We start from the raw sequence: 24,654 nt of genomic DNA on the forward strand, positions 1-24,654 counted from the left end.
GACCGCTCTTGCGAAGCCAGAGTACGTACGCGGGCCAAGCGTCGAGCTTCTTCAGCGAGACACAGAGTCTCGGCGATGGTGAGATCGTCGTGGGTGGAGAAAGAAAATATGGTGTCCAGTGTGTGACGCGGCGGACGAGCGTAGAGTAGGAAAAACGGGCTGTAGCCAGTAGTCTCGTGCTTTGCTGTGTTAAAAGCGTATGTAATGAATGGCAAAATGTCGTCCCAGTTTTTATGGTCCGATGCGACGTACATGGACAACATGTTCACCAGTGTGCGGTTGGTACGCTCGGTCAGCCCATTTGTTTGCGGGTGATACGGTGTCGAGTGGCGAAAGCTGGAAGCGCATAATCGAAGAAGCTCTTCCACGACATCTGCAGTAAACTGGCGGCCGCGGTCACTGATGATTACTCGAGGAGGGCCGTGACGGAGAATGATCGAATGCAGGAGGAAAAAGGAAACTTGGCTGGCGGTGGCAGATGGCAAAGCAGCTGTCTCGCAGTACCGGGTCAGATGGTCGGCACATACGATGATCCAACGGTTCCCTTTCGATGAGCGGGGAAAGGGACCCATGAGATCAATTCCAACTTGCTCGAAAGGAGAGCTCGGAGGCGTCACTGGTTGTAGGAGGCCGGCTGGCGTCGTAGTTAGGTGTTTGTGGGCCTGACACTGAGCGCAACTGGCCACATACATTTCAGTCGACCGACGCATTCGGGGCCAGTAAAACCGTTCTTGGGCACGATGAAATGTACGCGCTGCTCCGAGATGTCCGGAGGTAGGATCGTCGTGCATAACCTGCAGAATAGAGGAGCGTAGCTTCTCCGGAACTACAAGAAGGAAGCGGGCACCAGTGGTTGCGAAATTCCTCTTGTAGAGGAGGCCATCACGAACACAAAATCCACGGCTTGTTGTGGAGTCATGCGCGTTGAAAAGTGGCTCTAAGCTGAAGTCTTCTCGCTGCTCCTTCTCGAAGGTCTCTTTATCAGGGAATGCAGGTGCCAAAGAAGCAATCAAGTGATCAAAGTTATCGGCATCACAAAGAGTGGTGTTTAGCGGCATTCGCGAAAGGCAGTCAGCATCAGCGTGTCGGCGACCACTCTTATATGAAACTGTGAAGTTGTACTCCTGAAGACGTAGAGCCCAGCGCGCGAGTCGACCAGAGGGATCACGAAGATTGACAAGCCAACACAACGAATGATGATCTGTGACGATTGTGAATGGGCGTCCATACACGTACGAGCGAAAACGTTGCACAGCAAAAATGACCGCTAGGCATTCCTGCTCCGTAACGGTGTAATTGCGTTCAGGCTTACTTAACGTACGACTCGCATAAGCAATGACATGCTCGTTCCGGCCGCATCGCTGAACGAGGACTCCCCCGACCCCCACGCCACTCGCATCGGTGTGGATCTCTGTTGGTGCAGCTGGGTCGAAATGCCGAAGGATGGGACCCGTCGTCAGTAAGAACTTCAGTTGACGAAAAGATGCGTCACACTCGTGAGTCCACTCAAAAACGGCGTCCTTATGCAGAAGACAAGTCAGGGGATAGGCGACATCGGCAAAAGCAGGTATAAATCGGCGGAAATAAGAGCAGAGGCCTAGGAAACTACGAAGCTCTTTAACAGACCGAGGAGGCTTAAACGCTTCAACAGCTGCTGTCTTTTGTGGATCAGGCCTGATACCATCCTTGTCTACAAGATGGCCAAGCACCAATGTCTGCCGCTCACCGAAGTGACATTTCTTAGAATTGAGTACTAGGCCGGCGTTTTCGATGCAGTCTAAGACGACTTCCAGGCGCCTGTTGTGCTCTTCAAAAGTGCTTCCAAAGATGACAACGTCGTCTAGGTAACACATGCAAATATGCCATTTGAGGCCTCGAAGAATTGTGTCCATAAATCTTTCGAAAGTCGCGGGTGCATTGCAAAGCCCAAACGGCATGACGTTGAACTCAAAAAGGCCATCCGGGGTTATAAAGGCCGTTTTTTCTTTATCCGCCGGGTGCATTGGGATTTGCCAGTAACCCGATCGCAAATCTACAGAAGAAAAGTAGGATGCTGAATGAAGGCAATCCAATGCGTCATCAATCCTTGGAAGAGGGTAAACGTCTTTCTTGGTAATGGAATTGAGACGGCGGTAGTCCACACAAAATCTCCAAGTATCGTCTTTCTTTTTCACCAGTATAACTGGAGCAGCCCACGGACTAGATGACTCCTGAATTACTCCTTTCTGTAGCATTTCGTGAACCTGTTCGTCGATAATCTGGCGCTCTGACGGTGACACTCTATAGGGTTTCTGTCGAACAGGCTGCGCCGACCCCGTGTTAATTCTGTGCTTGGTTCGAGACGCAGGAATGGACGGCGCGTTATCGCCCTGGGCGAAGTCGAAGATGCTTAAGTGTTTAGTCAGGACGTTCACTAATGTACGGCGCTCGTCCATGCTGATCGACTTGCTGATCATTGGCAGAATCTTCGAGTCCTCCGAGCAGATGTCAACTCGTGTATGTGGAGCATCTGTGAGCACGGCGACGGGCGTCGATCTGTGCTCTTTGAAGGAAGCAAGCTTCATGCCAGCAGGTACCACTGCGTTTTCGCCTGAAGGGTTGACAACCCATAATTTGGAGCGCCGCTGAGCAACAGACACAAGACAATGTGGCAGAAAAATGTTCTTCTTCGTGCACGGTAAATACGCCGGCTCTACTGTGGCGTCGAAGGCCCGATGAGTGGTAGTAGCGCAGCCCACCGGCACACACACAGCTGACAAAGCAGGCACGAGAGTGTCCTCACAGGCATGAAATGCGCCATCCTCGTTTGGAGCATCCTGCATGAGCTCGTAAGAAATGTCACCACTCACAAACATCTCCCCTGTTCGGCAATCAACGGTGGCACCGCACATCTGCAGAAAATCAATACCTAATATAACATCATGTGAGGAACGGGGGAGGATTGTAAATTCAGTCGTGAAAACTCTACCACCCAATGACACTTGTGCAGTGCAAAAACCAACAGGCCGCAACGAATCCCCGCTCACGCCACAAAATGTTGCCACTTGGTTCCATTGAAATACCACTTTGCGTCCTAATAACCTTTGGAAAGCGAGACTCATCACAGAGACAACAGCACCGGTGTCCACTAACGCCAATGTAGACACACCATCAACGAGGACTTTCACTTTGTTCTTCAACATAAACACAGGTGGAGGCATATCTTTCAGCAGCGAATCTCCAGCGACCTCACCTCCATTGGCCGCGCTCTCTAGTTTTCCGGCGGTGGTGATCTTGCACGACGCCGTGGTGAAGGAGACCGGTGCAATCGAGGAACAGGAGGTGGCGTCACGCTACGATCGGAGGCAGGTGAGCGGTTCCGTAAGCTTCCTTGCCAAAAGTTGCTGCTAGAAGGCGATTGCGCCATAGAAGGCCATTGGGCGTTGGGGGCTGGGGCAGCAAGTTGATCGTACGGATACCTTTGGCGTTGAGGACAAAAACGGGATATATGGCCAAGGACGCCGCAGACGTAGCATGTCGGAAGCGGACGGCTTCTGCGGTAGTCTTCAGAGCTGTCAGACACGTCTGCACGCCTAGGACGAATGACTGGGTCGTAACGCGGAGCATTGCCAGTGGTGGGGCGTCCCGAGGAACGTGCGTAACGAGGGTGAGGTTCAAATCGGGTATCCGAAGAGTAGTGGCCTCTCGATGCCGGTGCGTGTCGGTACTCTGACACATTCGCGACGCTGACAGACGGTTGCCATCCATTCAAAGGTGGTGAAGTCGCCGGGGCTTGCGAAAAGGAGGCATCAGAGACATCAGGCAGGCGACGTGTCGTCTCGGTGTGCCTGTCTAGCTCTTCGCGGACGATCTGTCGTATGGTCGACGCCAAGTCAAATGAAGAGCTCATATCGATGCTGGCCACAGTGGTAACATTGGCCAATCGGCCAAACTTTGGCGTTATTCGGCGCATCTTCAGCGCCTCGAACGTACGGCAGTGCTTCATGACATCAGACACTGAAGCGAGACTGTCCTTGCCGATCAGAAAATTGTAGACATCCTCTGCTATGCCCTTGAGCAGGTGCCCGACCTTGTCTTCCTCGGACATTCTTGCGTTGGCTTGCTTGCACAATTTCAAGATCTCTTCGATGTAGGCAGTGCAAGTCTCCCCTGGTAGCTGTGCTCTCTGTGCCAGGGTATGCTCTGCGCGTTTCTTTTTTGCGTCCGAGTCGCCAAAGCATTCCTTTAGGTCATGAACGAAACGTTCCCACGTTGTTAATAATTCTTCGTGGTTCTCAAACCACATCAGAGCAGTGTCACTGAGAGCGAAGATAACGTTGGTTAGTTGGTCGGTGGTGTTCCAGCCGTTGGACTTGCTTACCCGTTGGTAATGTCTGAGCCATTCTTCTACATCTTCACCTGCTCTCCCGGCGAAAACCCGAGGTTCTCGGTAGTAGCGCCACGTACCAGCAGGCATTGATCCCGGAGCGGCAGGTATCGGTCCCCGAGCGTCTCCTTCGTTGGTCATGTTAACAGGCGCAGGGGGTAGTCCGGCGAGGCGACGACTCCGGCGAAGAATAAATGGCTCCGGGTCCGTCGTTACTTGAAGTACCCAGCACCTTCCACCAAAAACTGTTACGACGCGCGACAAACGGTGTTTATTGAACAGGCCTCAGGGCGAGCCTCCGACGAGCAAGAAGAGTTCTCTTCTTCGTCTTCTCCGCTAACACTCCTCCTCTTCTACTAATGCGGCTACATTTACTGTAATAGTATAAATAAATAAATAAAAATAATAAAAATCAAGGCGACAGCATTGAAGACCAGGCTAACCCATTTGGGGATCGTTTCCAGCGTGTGTTCAGTTCGGTCAATTATTCAGAGGCATTCCTCAAACACAAAGCTGTAGCGGAAAATAAGGCGTTGAACCGTAAATGTAGCCCCAATGAACCTTATAGCCTACCACATTAACTAGATGGCGCCACCATACTGGCGGAGGCGCGGGTCGTCTGCCCCTGTGCACTTGGGAGCCTTTTAGGGTATATTTCCGCTACCCGATAGCAAGAGCTTGCGTGGCTATGTGGTAGAGTATCCGCCTCCAACGCAGCAGGCCTGGGTTCTCTCCCGGCGGAGATAGGGTACTTTTTAAAATGCGAAGCATTTCTTGCCGGCGGCTCTGTCCGTTGTCCCGCGTCCAACACCCCCCAGCGCATGCACGTCCCCTCCCCCTCTCTCTCCTCTCCTACGCTCCCCCCTTTCTCTCCTCTAGGAATCCTGTACGGAGCGGCGCCCGCGTCCCACACCCCCACAGCGCATGCACGTCCCCTCCCTCTCTCTCTCTCCACTCCTACGCTCCCCCTTTCTCTCCTCTAGGAATCCGGAGCGGCGCGCTGCACACTCCGCTGGGGGCGCCACGGTAGTTCAGCGGTATGAAAATGACGGAGCGCGCGCGCCTCATTCTCTCTCATGTGCAGCGCCGCGATGAGCGCTCGGGCCGCTGCCGCGAAACCATCTCCCGCTCAACCTAACCATATCCCCGCTGCTTCGCATCCACACATGGTTGGTTCCCTTTAGCGGGAGATAGAGTAATTTTTTTCGCATTTCGGGCGATAGCGGTTGCGCGGTGCCCGAACATGCTGAGAAAAGAACCGAAAGTGTCCTTCTAGGAATCAAAGTTAAGAGTAGCAAGATCCCATCACTCTCACAGCTCTACAAATGCATTTAGAAGATCGCTTGTCCTTACTTGTATTGCAGGACCTAACGCGAATACTAGTACGTCTAACGCTTATGAATAGAGATAAAGTGCCTCAGAAAGGCCGGTCAACGTTTAGATAGGAGGGCCTATCTTTGTCAATGACGGTCTTGTCATCCTCGGCAGGTTAGTTTACCAGGTCAGTAGAGTGACGTCATGTACCGTCGTTGTCACGGCCGTTGGCTATAAGCGGAGAGACTGAAAAGAAACTGAGCTCTGTCCCTTGACGGGTCTAAGCGTGGTTTCTAAGGCGCGGGGGCAGGAGCGCGGGAGTGGGAAGGCGGCGGAGAGAAAAGAAAGAAAAGCACATAGGACGGTGTGGGGAGCGCTCGTCCTGTCTTCTTCCGCCTCCGTCCGTGTCTTCTTCGCGCTTATATCAAGAATATGTTACCGTACCAACTCGCCCAACTATCCATTCTTATACAAAGAGAGGGAGAGGTTAGAAAGCCTTCAAAGAGCGGAACAGAAACCGTGGGTGTCACAGGCGGCGTGAGTTTGTTGGAGAAGTTTTGAAGAGAAAAAATATTAAGGAGACGAATACCTAGAATGAAAAGCATTTATAGCATACCTGATTAAATCTAGCACGCTACGTTACTATTTGTCACCGACCCGTTTCAAAGGGGATGTCAAATAATAATAATCATCTCCATCATGTGGTTTAATAAGAGGCGTTCCGCCGCTAAGTGCGCGAGTAACAAAAAGACATCAGTTAAAAGAATGACTCGAGTAGCGTAGCAGCAGTGCGTCGGGTAATTTTGAAGGTGCGAAGATGGCAACGCGGAGTCTGAGGTCAATGGATTGCGGTTAGTTGGAAGGCAGCCGATTGGTCTTTTAAGCGATGTTTGCCTCAGTAGTTTGGCGTAGGCGTCGTCATGGTGGTATTCAGAAGTAGCACGACCACACACGGTGGAGCCCCCGAACAAGGTATTCTGGCGTCTGGGGCATTGGAATGTGTCTTGGACAAATGACGGAAGTGTTTTGAGTAAATTTACTCAAAGTTACGCTTTCTACAAAGAGTTTAATTACGAAATCAGTTCTGTCTTGACTGTAATCTTTAACGAAGTCTACAAATTAAACACCTGGCCTCCGTCCCATGGCTCGTTCCATACGTACTCATTCGTAAAACGGATGATGTAGATAAATTAAGACTGGTTACAGCGTACCGTCGCATAGCACTCACTAATGTCGTGTATAAAATCTTTATGAAGACATTCGTGCGAATATTGCAGACTGTGATGTATAAAGAGATCATTAGTAAATGATAATAGCTGCGTTTTACAGGAAAACATTTTCCTGAAACCATGCTGGCAGTTAGTGAAGAAAGAGTTGCCTTCTAGAAATTCGATTAAATGAGAATGAATAACGTGCTCAAGAAGCTTACATGGGATGCTTCTAAGTTATATGAGTCTGTAATTATCGGGAAGATATACATTATCTGATTTGTGGACAGGGACCACCTTCCCTACCTGCCAATCACCGGAAATTGTGGAGCACTCTAAAGATTGAGCAAAAATATTGGACAGGATAACAGAGCAGTACACTTCCATCCATTTAAGTTTTTTTCACGTAATTCAATCCCAACCACACGAAATGAAACCTTAAGATTACTAATGAGGTTAGCAATACCTACAGAATAAATGATTATGGGGTCCATAGAAAGAAAGTTATGGTCAGGAAAATATGGGAAAGAAACAGGCGCGGTTTTCCAGAAAAAAGAAACAAACGCATCGTTCAACACAGAGCAGCAATGGCGAGGCATGACTAAAGTGTTATCATCGCATGCCAGTTGGATAAGGCGATTGTCTGAGCCACTGACAATATTCCAGAACTTGCGCGGGTGGGTTTGCAATATTTCCAGCAAAGTAGTGTTAAAATATCACCAGCCTTGTCGAGATAATCGGGGTAAGCGAAGCTTGTCGCGTGTGTATCTGACCGTGGTGTTTTTTTTCTTTCTTTCTCTCTATATACATATATATATATATATATATATATATATATATATATATATTTCTTTCTTTCTCTTCCTTTCTCGCTCGATCTTTATTTATCTCTCTTTCTATATCTCCCTTTCTCTCTCACTTTCTTTCCTTCTATATCCTGCTATCTTTCTTTCTTCTTTCTCTTCCTTTCTCTTATTCTTTGTTTCTCTGACCATCGTGATGTTCTTTCTTTCTCTCTTTCTCTCTCTCTATCTTTCTATCTCTCTGTTTCTTCCTCTTTCTTTTTTGTCCCTGGAAAGTGCCAATGAGCTTGGACCCTTTCTGCACTATCGCCAGGATCGGCCCACTTTCTAGCGTGACACCGCCACCACCAACGTTTATAGATACTTTTTCAGTTCCGTATCTCTCCGCCGCGCCCATGGAGAGAAGGCGGCCTGTCGCGATTCTCGCCACCACGGCGCTGCGCTTACGGGTTGCGCTAGGGAGCCTACATGTAAGCACTTGCATGTAGGCTCCCTAGGGTTCCGCTAGGAGAGTGAGCGTCGTCTGCTTGCGGGCAGCGTTCCGCTGCGGCATCTCAGGTTCTCACCATTTCTGGCTGTGTACTGCAAAAGAAATAACTGTTCTCGGGAAGTTGCTCGGCATATTGTTGCGCCTATTCCAGTTCGCGATTTATTAGATGCGATGCATCTTATGCTCGGCGCTATGTCACTCCCTCCCTCCGCCGTGCGGCGTCCACTTCCGGTTCCGGCTACCGGAGAATGCTTCCGGCGTTTTGCCCGAATGATCCCTCGGTGCTTCGCCCACTCATCATCATTCACTTCGTCCTCTCATTCTCCTCCCGCAACGCCGCGATGAGTGCCACGGACAGCGCCAGCGTCAACGCCAGTGTCAGCGCCGTCGACCGCACCGCGGAGAAGAGGGCTCGAGCCGCTGCCACGAAACGGCAGCAGCGACAGGCCGATCTGAAAACTAATGGGAAGTTTAGTCGAACCCATGGCTGCTTCGCATACTACTCAGGGTTCCCCTACGGGAAGATGGTGTAATCTTTATTCCGATTGCAATTATATGGACACTCGAAACCAGATTTCTGCCGGCGGCGTCGCCGTCGCCGTATGATGTCTGTAGGATGTCAACAGCGATGAAATCGTCGCCGCGCGCCGTATGCTGTAAGTGCGAGTGAAAGAGCGCGAGGGACGCAGGCTTTCACGGGGAGCGAACGCTCGGCGGAGAGCAAACGCGCATTCTGCGCCGTGCTCCATGAAGGGCTGCAGAATTAAGCGTCTCTTTCCTCCTTTACAATCACCATATATAGAGAGCAAACGTGATTTCTTCCGTCGCGCGAAAGGCCGTGGGGGGATGGGAGGGAGGGAGGGGAGGTGACGTTTAGCTGCGACACGAAATGCCAATTTATATAGAAACGTTGCGAGGCGAGAAGGTGGTAAAGACTTACGACGCTGCTCAACGAGTGTCCCGTTTTGATCTCGTCGAAAACCTCCGAGCCGCCCCCAGAGGCACCAGCAACAGTCACCAACGCCGCGCGTGTTCGGTGCGAACGTGGGCAAACACCGATGGCGTCGACAACAGTTCGGCGCGTTGCTGGTGCTGCTGCATGTCCAAGTTAATACTGCGTATAGCTCTCTACTAATGTGCTATCGCAATTGATGCTTCGCCTTTCGGGTGAAACTGCGAGATTTTTTTTTTCAGACGGGCAGTATTGCGCAAGGAGTAATGTGTGGGCCCAGGGCTTTTGAACGGTGGCTAAAATATCCAGAATGACAGCGTTTTCAAGGAACGTTAGCCACTGGTGTGCGGTCAAGTGTGCACACGAATTCGTTTCCATGATAATCGTGCGAATCTATTGCAGCACGAATGATATTTCCTCACAGCCGTGCGGAACAACTTCTTTCTTTATGATATAGACACCCGCATAGCTTAGTTTCTGAGCCACAGGAGCTGGCTGCCCGTTTCAAGTTCAGCGACTGCGCAACTCGTAAACATCGAGTGCTTACTTAGATTGTTCTATCCTAAATTCTCCGCCCTTATTCTAATATTCGACATGGGCTTGCCCAATGCATGTGTATCGCGATGCACACGCAGTAGACAGTGATTGTATGAGCATGATCCATAGTGCGCACACGAGAACGAAGAAAAGAACCAACTAGCCCAAGGTCAAACCTTTCCTTAAATCCGCACAGTTACTGTTTTCAAAATGAGAAAAAGAGGAACTTAATTAACAATGGCGTTCACAAACTACATTGCCTTGATGAAACTTTTGCGATCACGGTTCTATCTAGACAAGTTTCGCTTTCTTTCGTTCCCTTTGTGCACCAACTGCACTGTCATTTTCTTGGCGCTTCAGTCGTGCAAAAAAGTGCATGCATGTCACCAAATAAAATGTATCAGCTCAGCTGTTAACTTCTCAGCGTGCTCTGGGGAACCAACAATATGTGCCCTTCTTAAAAAGGGCATTGTGTAGGCCCCCGCTTTCATTCCGGCCACGTAAAAAAAATCGCAGCATATCCACGACGTGAATGATGAGTGGTCGAAGCACCGGGGGATCATTCGGGTAAACCAGAGCTACGGACGAGAGAGAAAGAGAGCGCGCGTCGGGAACGAACGCTCTTGTGCACCGCAGCTCCCCTAGCTACGGACGAGAGAGAGAGAGAGAGAGTCGCGAATGAACGCCCTTGTGCCCCGCAGCGCCCCTAGCTACGGATGAGAGAGAGAGAGAGAGAGCGCGCGTCAGGAATGAACGCCCTTGTGCACCCCAGTGCCCCTACCTACGGACGAGAGAGACAGAGCACGCGTCGGGAACGAGAAAGAGAGCACAGCTGCGCCTCTAGCGGGAGCGGCTTGGTTCTACCATATTGCCGTTGTCCACTTGGCTGGGAGCCGTATCGTCGCACTATTGTCGACAAATCGGTGCACTGTAGGGGAGCAGGCGCCTCTTGGTTAGACAGCTTCTCTTGACGCTCTGTGGGCAAGTGCGCTTCGTTTGTGGTCACATCGTGCGTAGATGCTGCATTTCTTTTTCGGAGATCGCCGCCGAGTCTGCTTTCTCGACAAGTAACTGGGAAGGTTGGGAAAGTTAACAGGGACGGCACCTTCCTTCAATGCCTAGTACGCCCGGCCGATCTCGACGACTTCACCGTTGATAATATGCTTAAACGTCTTCGAAATGTCCGCTTGAAGGTCACAAACTTTGCACGTTTTGCTCAGCTCTTTGTCCGCACGAGGAGTAGCTCTTTTGCTGAGAAGCTCCGGATCCGATGGTGGCGCAAAAAATTTGAGGACGCTTAAGCTTAGCTTTTAAGAGTGGAACGCGATAGCAATCAAAGATCCCTGACTGCTTCTCACGCTTCCAGACAACTGCAGCTTAAGCAACCGTAATGGTTACCGGGAAACACTGGCGGCGAACGCTATGCACGCAGGCGAGCTTTCTGGTTGAAACGCGGCCTCTTGCGTAGGCGATCCCGAAGATATTGCACAGCCGCGCTAAGAAATTGCATAATTTTCAGGTTTTCGTTTTAACGCCACAGCGTTAAGGGCCCCGTGTCGCAGAAAATCCGGCGTCGGCAACCGGCCTGCGATGCAGATGGCGGAGAAAATCATCCTTAACCCCGACCTCGCAGGCCCTCCACGTGGTGAAAGGTTTTGGTGAACAAAAATTGAATTTCTCACTGTGAAATCCGTCAGGAAAATGGTAAAGTACGACTTGACCATTCGGCGTGGGATTCGCTGTCGGATTGTTTACCAATCGGCGTCGGATTGTAATTTGGATGTACGAGAAAACCTAATTCTGCTACGCGGAAACTCAAACATAAACCCCTTTTCCAGCATAACTACCAGACCTACAGCCGCGCGTTGCGATGCGAACGGGTCCCCATAACGCTATGGCGTTCTACTCTTTTTGTTTCGTGCTTTAATATTTCAGTCAGATAAGATTTAACATAAAGGGCATGCGCTGTGGGTGTTTTGTTTGATGACATTTGTTTGTGGATTGTCATTCTCAAAATTCCGAGGAATTGCTTTGCCAAGAATGCAAGACAAGGTATGAGAAACATTAATTATGGAATGGTGTGGCAATATAACCCGCATATGCCGCATGTCATATAACAAGGCGAGGCATATACACGTACCTAAATATATTCGGAGGGCCTGTGTGGTTGGGGATAATTTTCTCCGCCACCCGCCCAATTTTCTGCGACACGGGCGCGTTAAAAAGTTGTCGCAGTTTCACCTGAAAGGCGAAGCATCAATTGCGATAGCAAATTTGAAGAGAGCTATACGGAGTAATGATAGCAGCTTTATCAGCTGTATAAACTTGGACATGCAGCAGCACCGGCAGCACGCAGAACTGTTGTCGACGCCGCCGGCGTTTTGCCCGCGTTCGCTCAAAATGCGTGCGGCGTTGGTGACTGTTGCCGGAGCCTCTGATATAAATAGGCACTTGGTGCCTCAGCTAAACTTCGCCTCCCTTCCCTGCCCCTCCCCCACAGCCTTTCGCGCGTCGGAAGAAGGTAAGTTTACTCTACATATATGGTGATTGTAGAGGAGGAAAGAGACGCCTATTTCTGCAGCCCTTAAGGGAGCACAGCGCAGAACGCGCGTTTGTTCTCCGCCGTGCGTTCACTCCCCGTGAAAGCGCGCGTCCCTCGCGCCCTTTCACTCGCACATACAGCGTTCGGCGGCGCGCGGCGACGATTTCATCTCCATTGACGTCATACGGAACCTCACGGCGACGGCGACGCCGACGGCAGAAATCTGCTTTTGAGTGTCCATATAATTGCTATCGCAATAAAAGTGACGCTTCTGAGTGTTGATTTTGTACCTGTTGGCATTGCGCTTATTAAGCCCAGCACATCAGAGAAAACAGAGCGTGTTGACTGAGTTGCGAAATGCTTCCGTCCGCGGCCGCACTGTTCAATAGCCCCACAAACCGAACGCACTGAAAGCGCAAGATTCTCGCACAGAGGTGAAGACAAAGGCAAGCGAAAAGAAGAATCGTGTCTCTAAGAGGGGACACGCAACTGCGCCGCAATTTTGAGCTCAGCCCACAGAACACCCATACAACGTCTCAGCCAACCGGCGCATGCCGTCACGCCGACACCACGCAAACCTGAACCACCACCGCCGCCGAAACATGTGAGCCTATAAAGCTTCGCTTAAAAAAAAATGGTCCAAGTTTCACCCGAAAGGCGAAGCACCAATTGCGATATCAAATTAGTAGAGAGCTATACGGAGTAAGGATAGTAGTTTTATCAGCTGTATAAACTTGGACATGCAGCAGCACCAGCAACGCGCAGAACTGTTGTCGACGCCGTCGACGTTTTGCCCGCGTTCGCACCGAATGCGCGCGGTGTTTTTATATAAATACGTATTTGGTGCCGCAGCTAAACGTCGCCTCCCCTCCCTCCTGTCCCCTCCTCCCCCAGCCTATCGCGCGACGAAAAAAGTTGCGTTTGCTGTCTCTCTCTCTTTCTCTCTTTCTCTCTCTCTCTCTCTCTCTCTATATATATATATATATATATATATATATGGAAAGGAGGAAAGAGACGCTTAATTCTGCAGCCCTTCAGGGAGCACGGCGCAGAACGTGCGTTTGCTCTCCGACGTGCGTTCGCTCCCCGTGAAAGCGCGCGTCCCTCGCGCCCTTTCACTCGCACATTCAACGTTCGGAGCACGGCGACGATTTCATCGCCCTTGACGTCATACGGAACCTCACGGCGACGGCGACGGCAGAAATCTGCTTTGGAGTGTCCATATAATTGCTATCGCAATAAAACAGATCCTTGGTCCGCTCGATGTTGTTATTGTGCTGCATGTTAGCTGCGAAATAGGCAGCCCAATGATTCGGGTTATTGGTTCCCGCGACGAAATAAACGTTTCCTTTTGTTCGACAGCCGTTTTAGAGTAATAGTAAACCAGGGCGACCGTCGGTTAGGAATAATCTTTCGCTGTGGTATGAGACGTTGGATTAAAGAATCCAGTTTATTTTCATAGAAGCACCAGTTTACCTCAAGTGTGCGCCTGGAAAAATCATACAGGAAATCAAGGAGGAACGATTGCATTTCGGCTGTTATCGATGTTACATCTGCCCGAGCGTAACCACGAATTATTTTATGCTTTTTGTCAGGTAATCTCCGTGCTTTGATAGTAAAGTGAATCAAAGAATGATCACTTAGGTCGACGACGCAAGCACGGTGTAAGATATAGACTCTTTAGGTGAGGACACTCGCGAGACGCGATCGACCAGATAAAGTAGCAAAGGCGAGCACCGATCGGCCCGGTGACGGCAGCAGATACCTGTAGGCAGTACGATGCAACTTCAACACAGAAAACGTTTCACTGGTTTAATCTCCCGTTGGTATTGCAACCGGCTCTTCGCGGGAAATCCGAAATGATTGAGTGACGCGCGAAAGTAGGTCACCGGGGAGAGGATAGTACTTGGGGGAGAGGGCATGCGCGCGTTCCTTGTCCGTGCAAGCTTTAGCCTGCGTTTGATGGGCTTTCGTGCGCATCTATCTGCGCAGGATGCCCTACTCCAAATAACGCACGACGTGTTTGATGATACCATCCCCCATCTCACTAAAGCTATACTGGCAGTTGACCTCACTAAGGAATTTGACAGAATTCGACACGCTGCCATCTTACGGGAACTGCAGGCACTACAGGTAGACCCTAAAATCTGCAACTACGTTCGAGCCTTCTTGTCTGGCCGCGCTGCCTCCTTGCACATTGATAAGCTCAGCACACCCCCTTATACACTCGGTGAGTTCGTAACCCCTCAAGGCGCGGTTCTCTCCGCACATCTATTTAACATTGCTCTCCTCCCCTTAGCCCATAAACTCAATGTCATGCCACACTTAAAGCATACCCTGTACGCTGATGATATTACCACATGGACCACTCATGGCTCTGACGGGGAAATTGAGGAAACTCTACAATTAGCAGCCGACACCATCTCCGCTGACGCATCATCTATCGGGCTTGAGTGATCCTCCTCTAAGTCCGCGCGCCTTCTAATTAGACCAAAATCTGCCGCTAACTCGTCCATCCAAATCACTTTACAGGAATTTAGATGGACGATTTAGACGAGTTAGTTACATTGCCTTGCATTTGTTGAACACCCCCACCCAGAATTTACCACGCATGGTAGAGCTCCGGTGGGTGCCGGCTCACTCTAGGAACCCCGGAAACGAGACTGCCGACAAATTAGCCCGAGGTTTGACTTGCCGGGCTCAGGACAGCCTCGATCCGGGCTTCTTGAGAGAGAGCGGGCGCACAGCTTTGCAGAGCAGACATGTATCCACAAGTATCCAGTTTGAACCATTCATCGGTCAGAAATCAAAACCTGAAACCCAGCAGAAGACCCAGCTCTGACGGAACGGTGCGGCACGGCTCATTCAAGGAGAAAGAACCGGCTTCCTCACTCCTGAAAGAACCGCCGCTCACTTACTGAAGCACGGCTCAATTGCTCTTCAAAAGAGCGCTCAAACGATCCGGCTCTTTCCTGAGCGCTCTCTTGGAACGGTTCCTCACGCTCACTAAATGAGAGAGAGCCCAGCTGGCTTCCTCTCTCCGAAAGAACCGCCGCTCACTTACTGAACCACGGCTCCCTCGCTCTTCAAAAGAGCGGCTCGCTCCTGAGCGCTCAGGGGTGAGCCGGATCTTTTGAAGAGCGAGGGAGCCGTGGCGAAAAGAACGGGTCGCATCTGAGCGCTCAGGAGCGAGCCGGATCTTTTGAGCCGCTCTTTTGAAGAGCGAGGGAGCCGTGGTTCAATAAGTGAGCGGCGGTTCTTTCGTAGAATCGTTCTTCAGGCGAAGGCGAGGGGGTGAAGGTGACTCTTGTGAGGAAGGGCGGGAGGGCAATCGCTTTCTCTTACTGGTAATAGATAGAGCGGAAGTCGCACCCAGCAGAAGACCCGGCTCTGACGGAACGCATCGGCACGGCTCTCTGAATGCGAGAAAACCGGCTCCCTTTCTCCAAAACAACCGCCTCTCATTTCTACTGAACCGCCGCTCACTCGCTCTTTAAAAAGAGCTGCTCACAAGATCCGGCTCGCTCCTGAGCGACCCATCTCTACTGCATCATACACGTAATAATTACAGCGCTACCCAAAACAAGACTAGCCGCAGCAATCCGCGCCAATCCACAACGATGTATCCATTCAGTGAGTCGTGTTCCTGTTGTTATACCTGTTTCGTCGCAACGTGCCCGCTGTGCTTCTTTTGTTTCTATTTTTTGTGTGCGTGTGTGTCTGCGTTTTTCTTTTTCGGAGATGCCGAATGCGGAATCATCAGCAAGTGCTCGGAGACGAGCGCCGCGCTTTACCGAGGACGAAAATATTATTTTAGTAGGCCTCGTGGAGAGACGCAAGCATATTTTGGAATGCAAAAAACAGACGTCGCGTCGCTGAATAGGAAAACAGAGACGTGGGAAGAGCTCTGTAAGCTATACAATTCCAATCATGGAGTCACACATAGAGACCCCGAGCAGCTCAAGAAATACTGGGGTAACATGAAGCAAAAGTGGAAGGAGGAACGCTCAGAAGAGAAGCGCAAAGTTATTAAAACAGGTGGGTGCTTTCTAATCATGCCTCATAAGTGCACGCTAACAGCAGCGTTTCGCAATATTGATTTGTGTTTGTATACAAGCTCCGCATTGGATCGTAGGGCATTTATTACACTCGATGCGGCGGTGGAGTGTCGCCGACTCTCCCTTACTAACTTAAGCCCGGCCGACATGGTGCGATTTTGCAGTGTATTTTTCGCAGCTACGATTTCCGCAAATGCGAAATTGGCAATCCAGTTTCACATGGATCCACCGCATCTGCGTTTTCGCAGGGAAGTTCAGCACGCCGAATATCAAAAATTAGCACGCACGAAGGGTCCGGCGGCCTATTTCCCGCAGTTGCGAATTCGCAGACAAAATGGCACCATGTGAAACGGGCGTTACGCAAAAGTCATCCGTGACCGGTGGTCTCGGGGCACTGCGTACCTTTCGCGTTGACCATTGTTATGCAAAAAGCAGTATCCTACTCGTCCTGCAGCTTTATTGTAATACTGCACAGATATGGAAGTAATTCGACGTGTTTGTGGCTGCACTGGTCACCTCGTAGCCTCAGTATCGTCCTCGCAATTTATCTGCTGCAGATGCGCGCTGTACTGGCGCTCTGCTGCTACTGCAGCTAAAGCACACGACTTGATAATGAATGACATCGGATGGTCATTAATCTGAAAGCAAACAGCTGTTATTTGACAGTGGGAGTAAGTTTGCATAGAACCAGTATGGCACTTTATGTGATCGTTTATCCTAGCAGATTTGAGCTGTATTCCTCAGTCTTTATACTGGCAAAAATTCCGTCGTGTACTTTTATTTTTCTGTAAGAATTACTTTTAAGGCGCGCATTCAAGTTGGTGTCATCTGAATAAGTGCAATGCTACTTTTAGGAGGAGGACCGCTCCCACCACCCATGAGTACAGTTTCAGCGCTTGTGGGGGCAGTGGCCGGTCACATGACGACCCGCATTGCCAACACGGATGACAGCCATGGAGCGTCGTACTTGGCCCCTGTTGACAGTGAGCCTGTTCTGTGGCTACTGTGGCCCATGGTCACAGGAGAGGAGGATCCGCTCTACGACAGCTTTGGTACTATATATTACATATTTTTGTGCATTTACAGTAGTTACGAAACAAGCTAGTAAAGCTTTAAATATTTACGCGCCTCATTGGAACATTAATTATTCCAAGTGCTACAACTCATTTTTTTTGTTAAAGAACCCCAGGTGTTCCAAATTATTCCGGAGTCCCCCTTTACAGCTTGCCTCATAATCAGATGGTGTTTTCGCACGTAAAACCCCATAATTTACTTGTCATTGCTGATCGCTATCATTATGTAATATAATTTTTTTCCTTACAAAGACTAGCTGAATGTGTAACTATATGCATTTAACACAAACACTGCATCAAGACGTGACATTTCTTTAATAGCATGATGAGGTGATATACACTAACAGAGAAGAGCAGTGTTCTAGTTGAGATGAAGTGGTGCAATGTCTATAGCAAAGCTGTCTGCAGCCACATTATGCCATCTGTGTAGGGAATGTAAAATTGCCTTATTACTAACAATATAGCCAACAGTTCAAATCAAATAGCATTTTGTGAATACGGTAGCTCCTTCCATGCCTTGTGTAATGTGCTGTGCATGCTCTTGATGAAGGGTGCAATTTTGTTTTTGCAGAGGATGACTACCAACCCCGGAGCCCCACGTATGAACTACTACAAGACATTCAAACGGACAGGGATACCCAAGTGAACGAACACACTGCCACACTACCACGGTCAAGCACTGCCATACCATGTACCGTCATCATGCCTTCATCAGTGATACCTGCAAATGAAAGCGCAGAAGGAGATCCTGTGCCACCCGAGACGGAAAGCACTCCTGTGGTCCCCTGAGGCAGAATAGCTGCTTCAGAAAACACTGGGGGAGGAAGCAGATGTGCGTTTTGCATTGCTGCGCGAGGAGCACTCCCTGCGCCTAAGGTTGCTTCAAGAAGATCACAATGACATGCTAAAAAAAGAATAATGAGCATAAGGTGAAAATGGCTATTTTACAAAAACAAAAGGAAATTGAAGATTTGAAACTGAAGAGCCTGCAGGGAGGTGGACACAAATAAAAGATGTCCAAATTCTTCCTTTCTTACAGCGGGTGAATACACAATGTAAAACTTTTCATGTATATGAGAAAGCTGGCTACGAGCAGTGGTCTGAGCAGTTGTAGGAAGTAGACAGTCAACACTGTCTCACACACTCAGCAAATTAAAGTGTAATAAAACTTTGGTTGGGGCTAGTTGGTACGTAGTATTTTAAGGTGATAAAAAATCGCCAGGAACACCCAGGACAAACCACAAAGAAGAGACAAGCACTGGCGCTGACTAACAACCGCTTTATTCTTACGACAACGCATATATATATATATATATATATATATATATATATATACTATGTTGTGTACGCATGCGTAGTTATGGGTATATGTATTAGAGCACTGCACGGGCCCGGCCCACGGACCGGGCGGGGCCGTCCGAAGCGTTTGTCGGCGGGCTCAGGCCGGGCCCGGGCTTAAAGCCGCGGGCCCGGGCCGGGCTCGGGCTTGAGGCTGCGGGCCCGGCCGGGCTCGGGCTTGAAGCCACGAACCCGGCCAGACTCGGGCCCGCTCATTGAAGGGCCTAAGTAGGCCTTCGAGCACACGCGACCGTTATGCATTGCATGGTTCAATGCATTCTGTGCCAAGCTGAAGTGACACGTGCAAGATGACTGTCATCATCATCATCAGTCTATATTTATGTCCACTGCAGGACGAAGGCCTCTCCCTGCGATCTCCAATTAATTCTGTCTTGCGCTAGCTGATTCCAATTTGCGCCTGCGAATTTCCTAACTTCATCACCCCACCTAGTTTTCTGCCGTCCTGGACTGCACTTCCCTTCTCTTGGTATCCATTCTGTAGCTCTAATGGTCCATCGGTTATCAATCCTACGCATTACATGGCCTGCCCAGCTCCATTTTTGCCGCTTAATGTCAACTAGAATATCGGTTATCCTCGTTTGTTCTCAGATCCACACCGCTCTCTTGACTGTATATCTTATCAGATGACTATATCTTATCAAAGAAAATAGTAAAACAGATGAAGTTCTCATTTTTAACAGCGGAGCTGTTTCAGCCGGGCCTAATGTGTCCGCTGAATCCAAAAATGTGGGCCAATCCTGGCAGCACTGTAGAAGGGGTCCAAGCGCAATGGCACATACACCTGTGAACTAGCGAAGCTGAGCCTGGGTAAGTCTAGCTAAGAATGGTGGGGACTAATTGGTGGGAAGCTAGTCCTGGCTTTTGGGCTAGACTAAGTACTACCAAGTCATCCCCAGCATTTCCCGGAATTTATTTATTATTGATTGATTATCGATTAGCTATTGATTGGCTATTTATTGTCTATTGCAAGATATTGGCCACGTATTGGGGATAGGCTAAGCATTACAAAGTTATCCGAACTTATTGATTATTGATCTATTATTGATTAGCTATTGATTGGCTGTCGATTGGCTATCGTAAGGTATTGGCCACGTATTTGGGCTAGGCTAAGCACTACCAAGTCATCCCCAGCAATTTCCGGAATTTATTGATTATTGATCGATTATCGACTAGCTATTGATTGGCTATTAATTGCCCATCGATAGGCAATTAGTCCCCACCATTCTTAGCTAGACTTTTTGTTTTCAGATTAATGACCATCCGATGTCATTCATTATCAAGTCGTGTGCTTTAGCTGCAGTAGCAGCAGAGCGCCAGTACAGCGCGCATCTGCAGCAGATAAATTGCGAGGACGATACTGAGGCTACGAGGTGACCAGTGCAGCCACAAACACATCGAATTACTTCCATATCTGTGAAGTATTACAATAAAGCTGCAGGACGAGTAGGATACTGCTTTTTGCATAACAATGGTCAACGCGAAAGGTACGCAGTGCCCCGAGACCACCGGTCACGGATGACTTTTGCGTAACGCCCGTTTCACATGGTGCCATTTTGTCTGCGAATTCGCAACTGCGGGAAATAGGCCGCCGGACCCTTCGTGCGTGCTAATTTTTGATATTCGGCGTGCTGAACTTCCCTGCGAAAACGCAGATGCGGTGGATCCATGTGAAACTGGATTGCCAATTTCGCATTTGCGGAAATCGTAGCTGCGAAAAATACACTGCAAAATCGCACCATGTCGGCCGGGCTTAAGTTAGTAAGGGAGAGTCGGCGACACTCCACCGCCGCATCGAGTGTAATAAATGCCCTACGATCCAATGCGGAGCTTGTATACAAACACAAATGAATATTGCGAAACGCTGCTGTTAGCGTGCACTTATGAGGCATGATTAGAAAGCACCCACCTGTTTTAATAACTTTGCGCTTCTCTTCTGAGCGTTCCTCCTTCCACTTTTGCTTCATGTTACCCCAGTATTTCTTGAGCTGCTCGGGGTCTCTATGTGTGACTCCATGATTGGAATTGTATAGCTTACAGAGGTCCTCCCACGGCTCTGTTTTCCTATTCAGCGACGCGACGTCTGTTTTTTGCATTCCAAAATATGCTTGCGTCTCTCCACGAGGCCTACTAAAATAATATTTCGTCCTCGGTAAAGCGCGGCGCTTGTCTCCGAGCACTTGCTGATGATTCCGCATTCGGCATCTCCGAAAAAGAAAAACGCAGACACACACGCACACAAAAAATAGAAACAAAAGAAGCACAGCGGGCACGTTGCGATGAAACAGGTATAACAACAGGAACACGACTCACTGAATGGATACATCGTTGTGGATTGGCGCGGATTGCTGCGGCTAGTCTTGTTTTGGGTAGCGCTGTAATTATTACGTGTATGATGCAGTAGAGATGGGTCGCTCAGGAGCGAGCCGGATCTTGTGAGCAGCTCTTTTTAAAGAGCGAGTGAGCGGCGGTTCAGTAGAAATGAGCGGCGGTTGTTTTGGAGAAAGGGAGCCGGTTTTCTCGCATTCAGAGAGCCGTGCCGATGCAGTTCCGTCAGAGCCGGGTCTTCTGCTGGGTGAGACTTCCGCTCTATCTATTACCAGTAAGAGAAAGCGATTGCCCTCCCGCCCTTCCTCACAAGAGTCGCCTTCACACCCTCGTCTTCGCCTGAAGAACGATTCTACGAAAGAACCGCCGCTCACTTATTGAACCACGGCTCCCTCGCTCTTCAAAAGAGCGGCTCAAAAGATCCGGCTCGCTCCTGAGCGCTCAGATGCGACCCGTTCTTTTCGCCACGGCTCCCTCGCTCTTCAAAAGATGGGAGAACGCTGCCGGCGCTCGGAGCCAACGGACGCATCCGCATCGAGCTCCGTGATTTTCCGACTTTCTCGCCGTAAATGTTCTTTAGGTAAATGCTTTTTGCACGAGTGGGTGCGCGAAGTGTTTCCGAACCCGTGGATACCAATTTCACGTGCTTTCTGACGGCCATTCTCAAGTGAGAGTTTCTTTTTCCCTCGACCACATTTTCTCGCCCGACGGTTGGGCCTAGCGCAGTTGCGCGCCTAGGCTCAGCGCGGCCGCGCGTTCTCTCGCGGCCGCCCGCCTTTCCTACCGCACCCGGCCGCCCACCGACATGAAGTGCGTAGTAGAAGGAAACACGATCTCGACCGACGAATGGGAGGACGACTCTTGGCAGCCGCCGCCCGGTTTTCGTGCCCAGGAGAAGCGAAGGCTCGAGCTTCGCCAAGCCACGCCGGACCCGAAGGACGCCGAGCAAACGCGGCCACCTCGCAACGATCCGAAGCCACGACCGCCACCCCAGCGACGACGCGGCCCCTTAACCCAGGATGCCGGCCGACGCCATCCACATCGTGGGATGGCCCAAAGCCCCAATCGACCTCACGAAGCTGCCGCCCTGGCAACTATACGAAGCCCTACTCAAGGCAGCGTCGCTACCAGACCAGCCGCCGGCGTCCCGCGACCAAGTGAGGGTCCACCCTACCAACAATACATTCACTCTAAGCGTGCAAGACTCAGCTCGAGCAAAGACGTACCTTCAAGTTACGTCCCTAAAATTCGGGGACCAGGCCATCGAAATTCACATTTACGCCCCGCCGCCAGACGATGCGTTTCGTGGGATCATGTTCCACGCATTCGACAATTTTTCTGATGAAGAAATCCTGCAAGACCTACAGGAGAGCAACCCGAATATGCCCGTGGTGGGCGGCCGCCGTATGGGACGGACCAGTCACATACTCGTCACGATGCTCGGGGATCATCTACCCCGATGGATATTTTACCACGGCGTGCACATACGCCTCTACCCTTTCTATCGGAAGGTGGAAGCCTGCTTCAATTGTCGCAAGGTGGGCCACCGAACCGACGTGTGCCCTCATCCCAGACGCAACCGCTGTTCCCGTTGCGGCGAAGACCACCCGCCGGCCCCGCAAGACGCCCAGCCGACATGCCAGGCCCGCTGCATTGTTTGCAACGGCGGACACACCACAAACAGTTCCAACTGTAAATATCGCTTCGTGAAGAAGCCAACGCCATCCGGTCCAAACTCAAACCGGTCTAAATCGCCTCGACGACCGTCGATCCTACGAACCGGCCGCTCGCCGTCCCGCGATCAGTCTTTCCCGCCTCTCGGCCAACCACCGCAGCAAGAACGGGCCAGTCGCTCGAGATCCCGCACCGGCAACAGATCTCCGTCCCGCTCGAGGACCCCGTCAACCAGCCGCTACTTCTTGGCCTCGTCCTCCCGGGGCGCTTCGACATCGCTCGACTGTTCCTTGGATTCGACCAAGGGCTCGTCGCAGTCGTCGTCCGGCCCCACGAAGGTTGCCTGGGCCCAAGGACCGCCGTCCTCGCTGAAGTCGTCGTCACAGGACCCGTCGCAAGACACACAGGTGAGGGAGCTGGTCAGAGAGAATACCTCTCTTAAGGCCCGATTGTCCTCGCAGCAGTCCCAAATCTCAACACTCCTATCCCAAATAGAAAACCTCACTAAGCACATACAGTCGCTCGACTCCAAATTGAATAGGGCCCTCACCCAACCGCCCGTAACAACCACCGTCCCACAGCAGCAGCCGCCGCAAGCCGCCGCTGCGGGAAAGCGTAAAGCCACCACTTCAACTGAGTCGCTTCAAATAGACGCATCCATTACAGGGGCAGTCACGAAAGCCGTAGCTGAGGCATTTCAAGCCAGCGACGCAAAGCTCGAATCCTGCTTTAACGCCTTGGATGCGAAATTCGAGACCCGTCTCAATACCATGCAACAAGCCATAGATGCCCGCTTCGCAAATCTAGAGCAGGCAATCGGCAACACGCACGCTTCGTACAACACTCTGAAGCACCACACAGAAAATGCGCTCACTAGCGTTCATAAGCATCTTGGACGCCACCGCTCCTCATCGCGCAGTCGCCCCTCCACGCCGCAAGGGGCCACTCCCATGAATTAATCATGGCTCGTACAAATCTGATCGTATGGCAGTGGAACTGCAGGGGGTACCGCAAAAAACGGCCATCTGCAGCAACTCATAAAGAAATTACAAAACGATCCGCAGGCAAACACTGAATCAATTGCGGACGTCATCGCGTTGCAAGAAACGTCCGCCCCAGCCACCCTTCCTAGCTACGCGGCCTACCAGCAGCTCGACCCGCACGGCTCCCCTTGCACTTCCACGCTTGTACACAACAACCTCACGGCCACACAGCACGATATAGAATACACAGACATCCCACACACACTCGTCGAAATCCTACCACGAAAACGCATGGACCGGTCGCTATTCGTTCTGAACGTTTATTGTTCCCCGCGAGCAGCCGTAGAAAATTTCTCTCATCTTTTTCGCAAAACACTAGCACTCGCCGGCGACGCACAACTGCTCGTGCTCGGCGATTTCAACGCACGCCACCCTGACTGGGGCTACATGCACACAAACCCCCGAGGCAAAAAGCTATGGTCCCTCTTGCAGGATCTGCGCCTTACTTTGCTAAACGACCCGCAACAGCCGCCCACCCGAATGGGCAACAGCGTATGCCGCGACACCTCGCCAGACCTCACGTTTTGCAAGAACGTGACGCGAGCGTCCTGGGAGAACACGGGCCTACTTACGGGCAGCGATCACTACATCCTTGCGACCACAGTGCAGACATTCGTCTGCAAGAAGCCCAAGCCCACGGCACGCATCACGGAATGGCCCAAGTTCCGCAAGCTGCGCGAAGAGCAAGCCCCGGACGCCATCACCGACCTCCGCGACTGGATCTCTTCTTTGCACGAGCACGTGAACATCACGACGCGCGAGATAGAAGCGACCGCCACCGATTCGCCTACGACTGACTCTCGTCTTCTGCACGTGTGGGATGCGCATGCGAGCCTCCTCCGCAGGTGGCGACGGCAACGACACAACAGGAAGCTGCGCCGCCGCATCGAGGCGCTCGCACGCGATATCG

The 24,654-nt window shown here is 50.8% G+C and overlaps 1 pseudogene; it reads left to right on the forward strand.

Moving 5' to 3' along the window:
* Positions 1 to 15,888: 15,888 nt before the first annotated feature.
* On the forward strand, positions 15,889 to 18,132 carry LOC125943416 (myb/SANT-like DNA-binding domain-containing protein 3; annotated as a pseudogene).
* Positions 18,133 to 24,654: the final 6,522 nt, after the last annotated feature.

Source organism: Dermacentor silvarum, chromosome 2, assembly GCF_013339745.2.
Source record: "Dermacentor silvarum isolate Dsil-2018 chromosome 2, BIME_Dsil_1.4, whole genome shotgun sequence".
Classification (NCBI taxonomy): Eukaryota; Metazoa; Arthropoda; class Arachnida; order Ixodida; family Ixodidae; genus Dermacentor; species Dermacentor silvarum.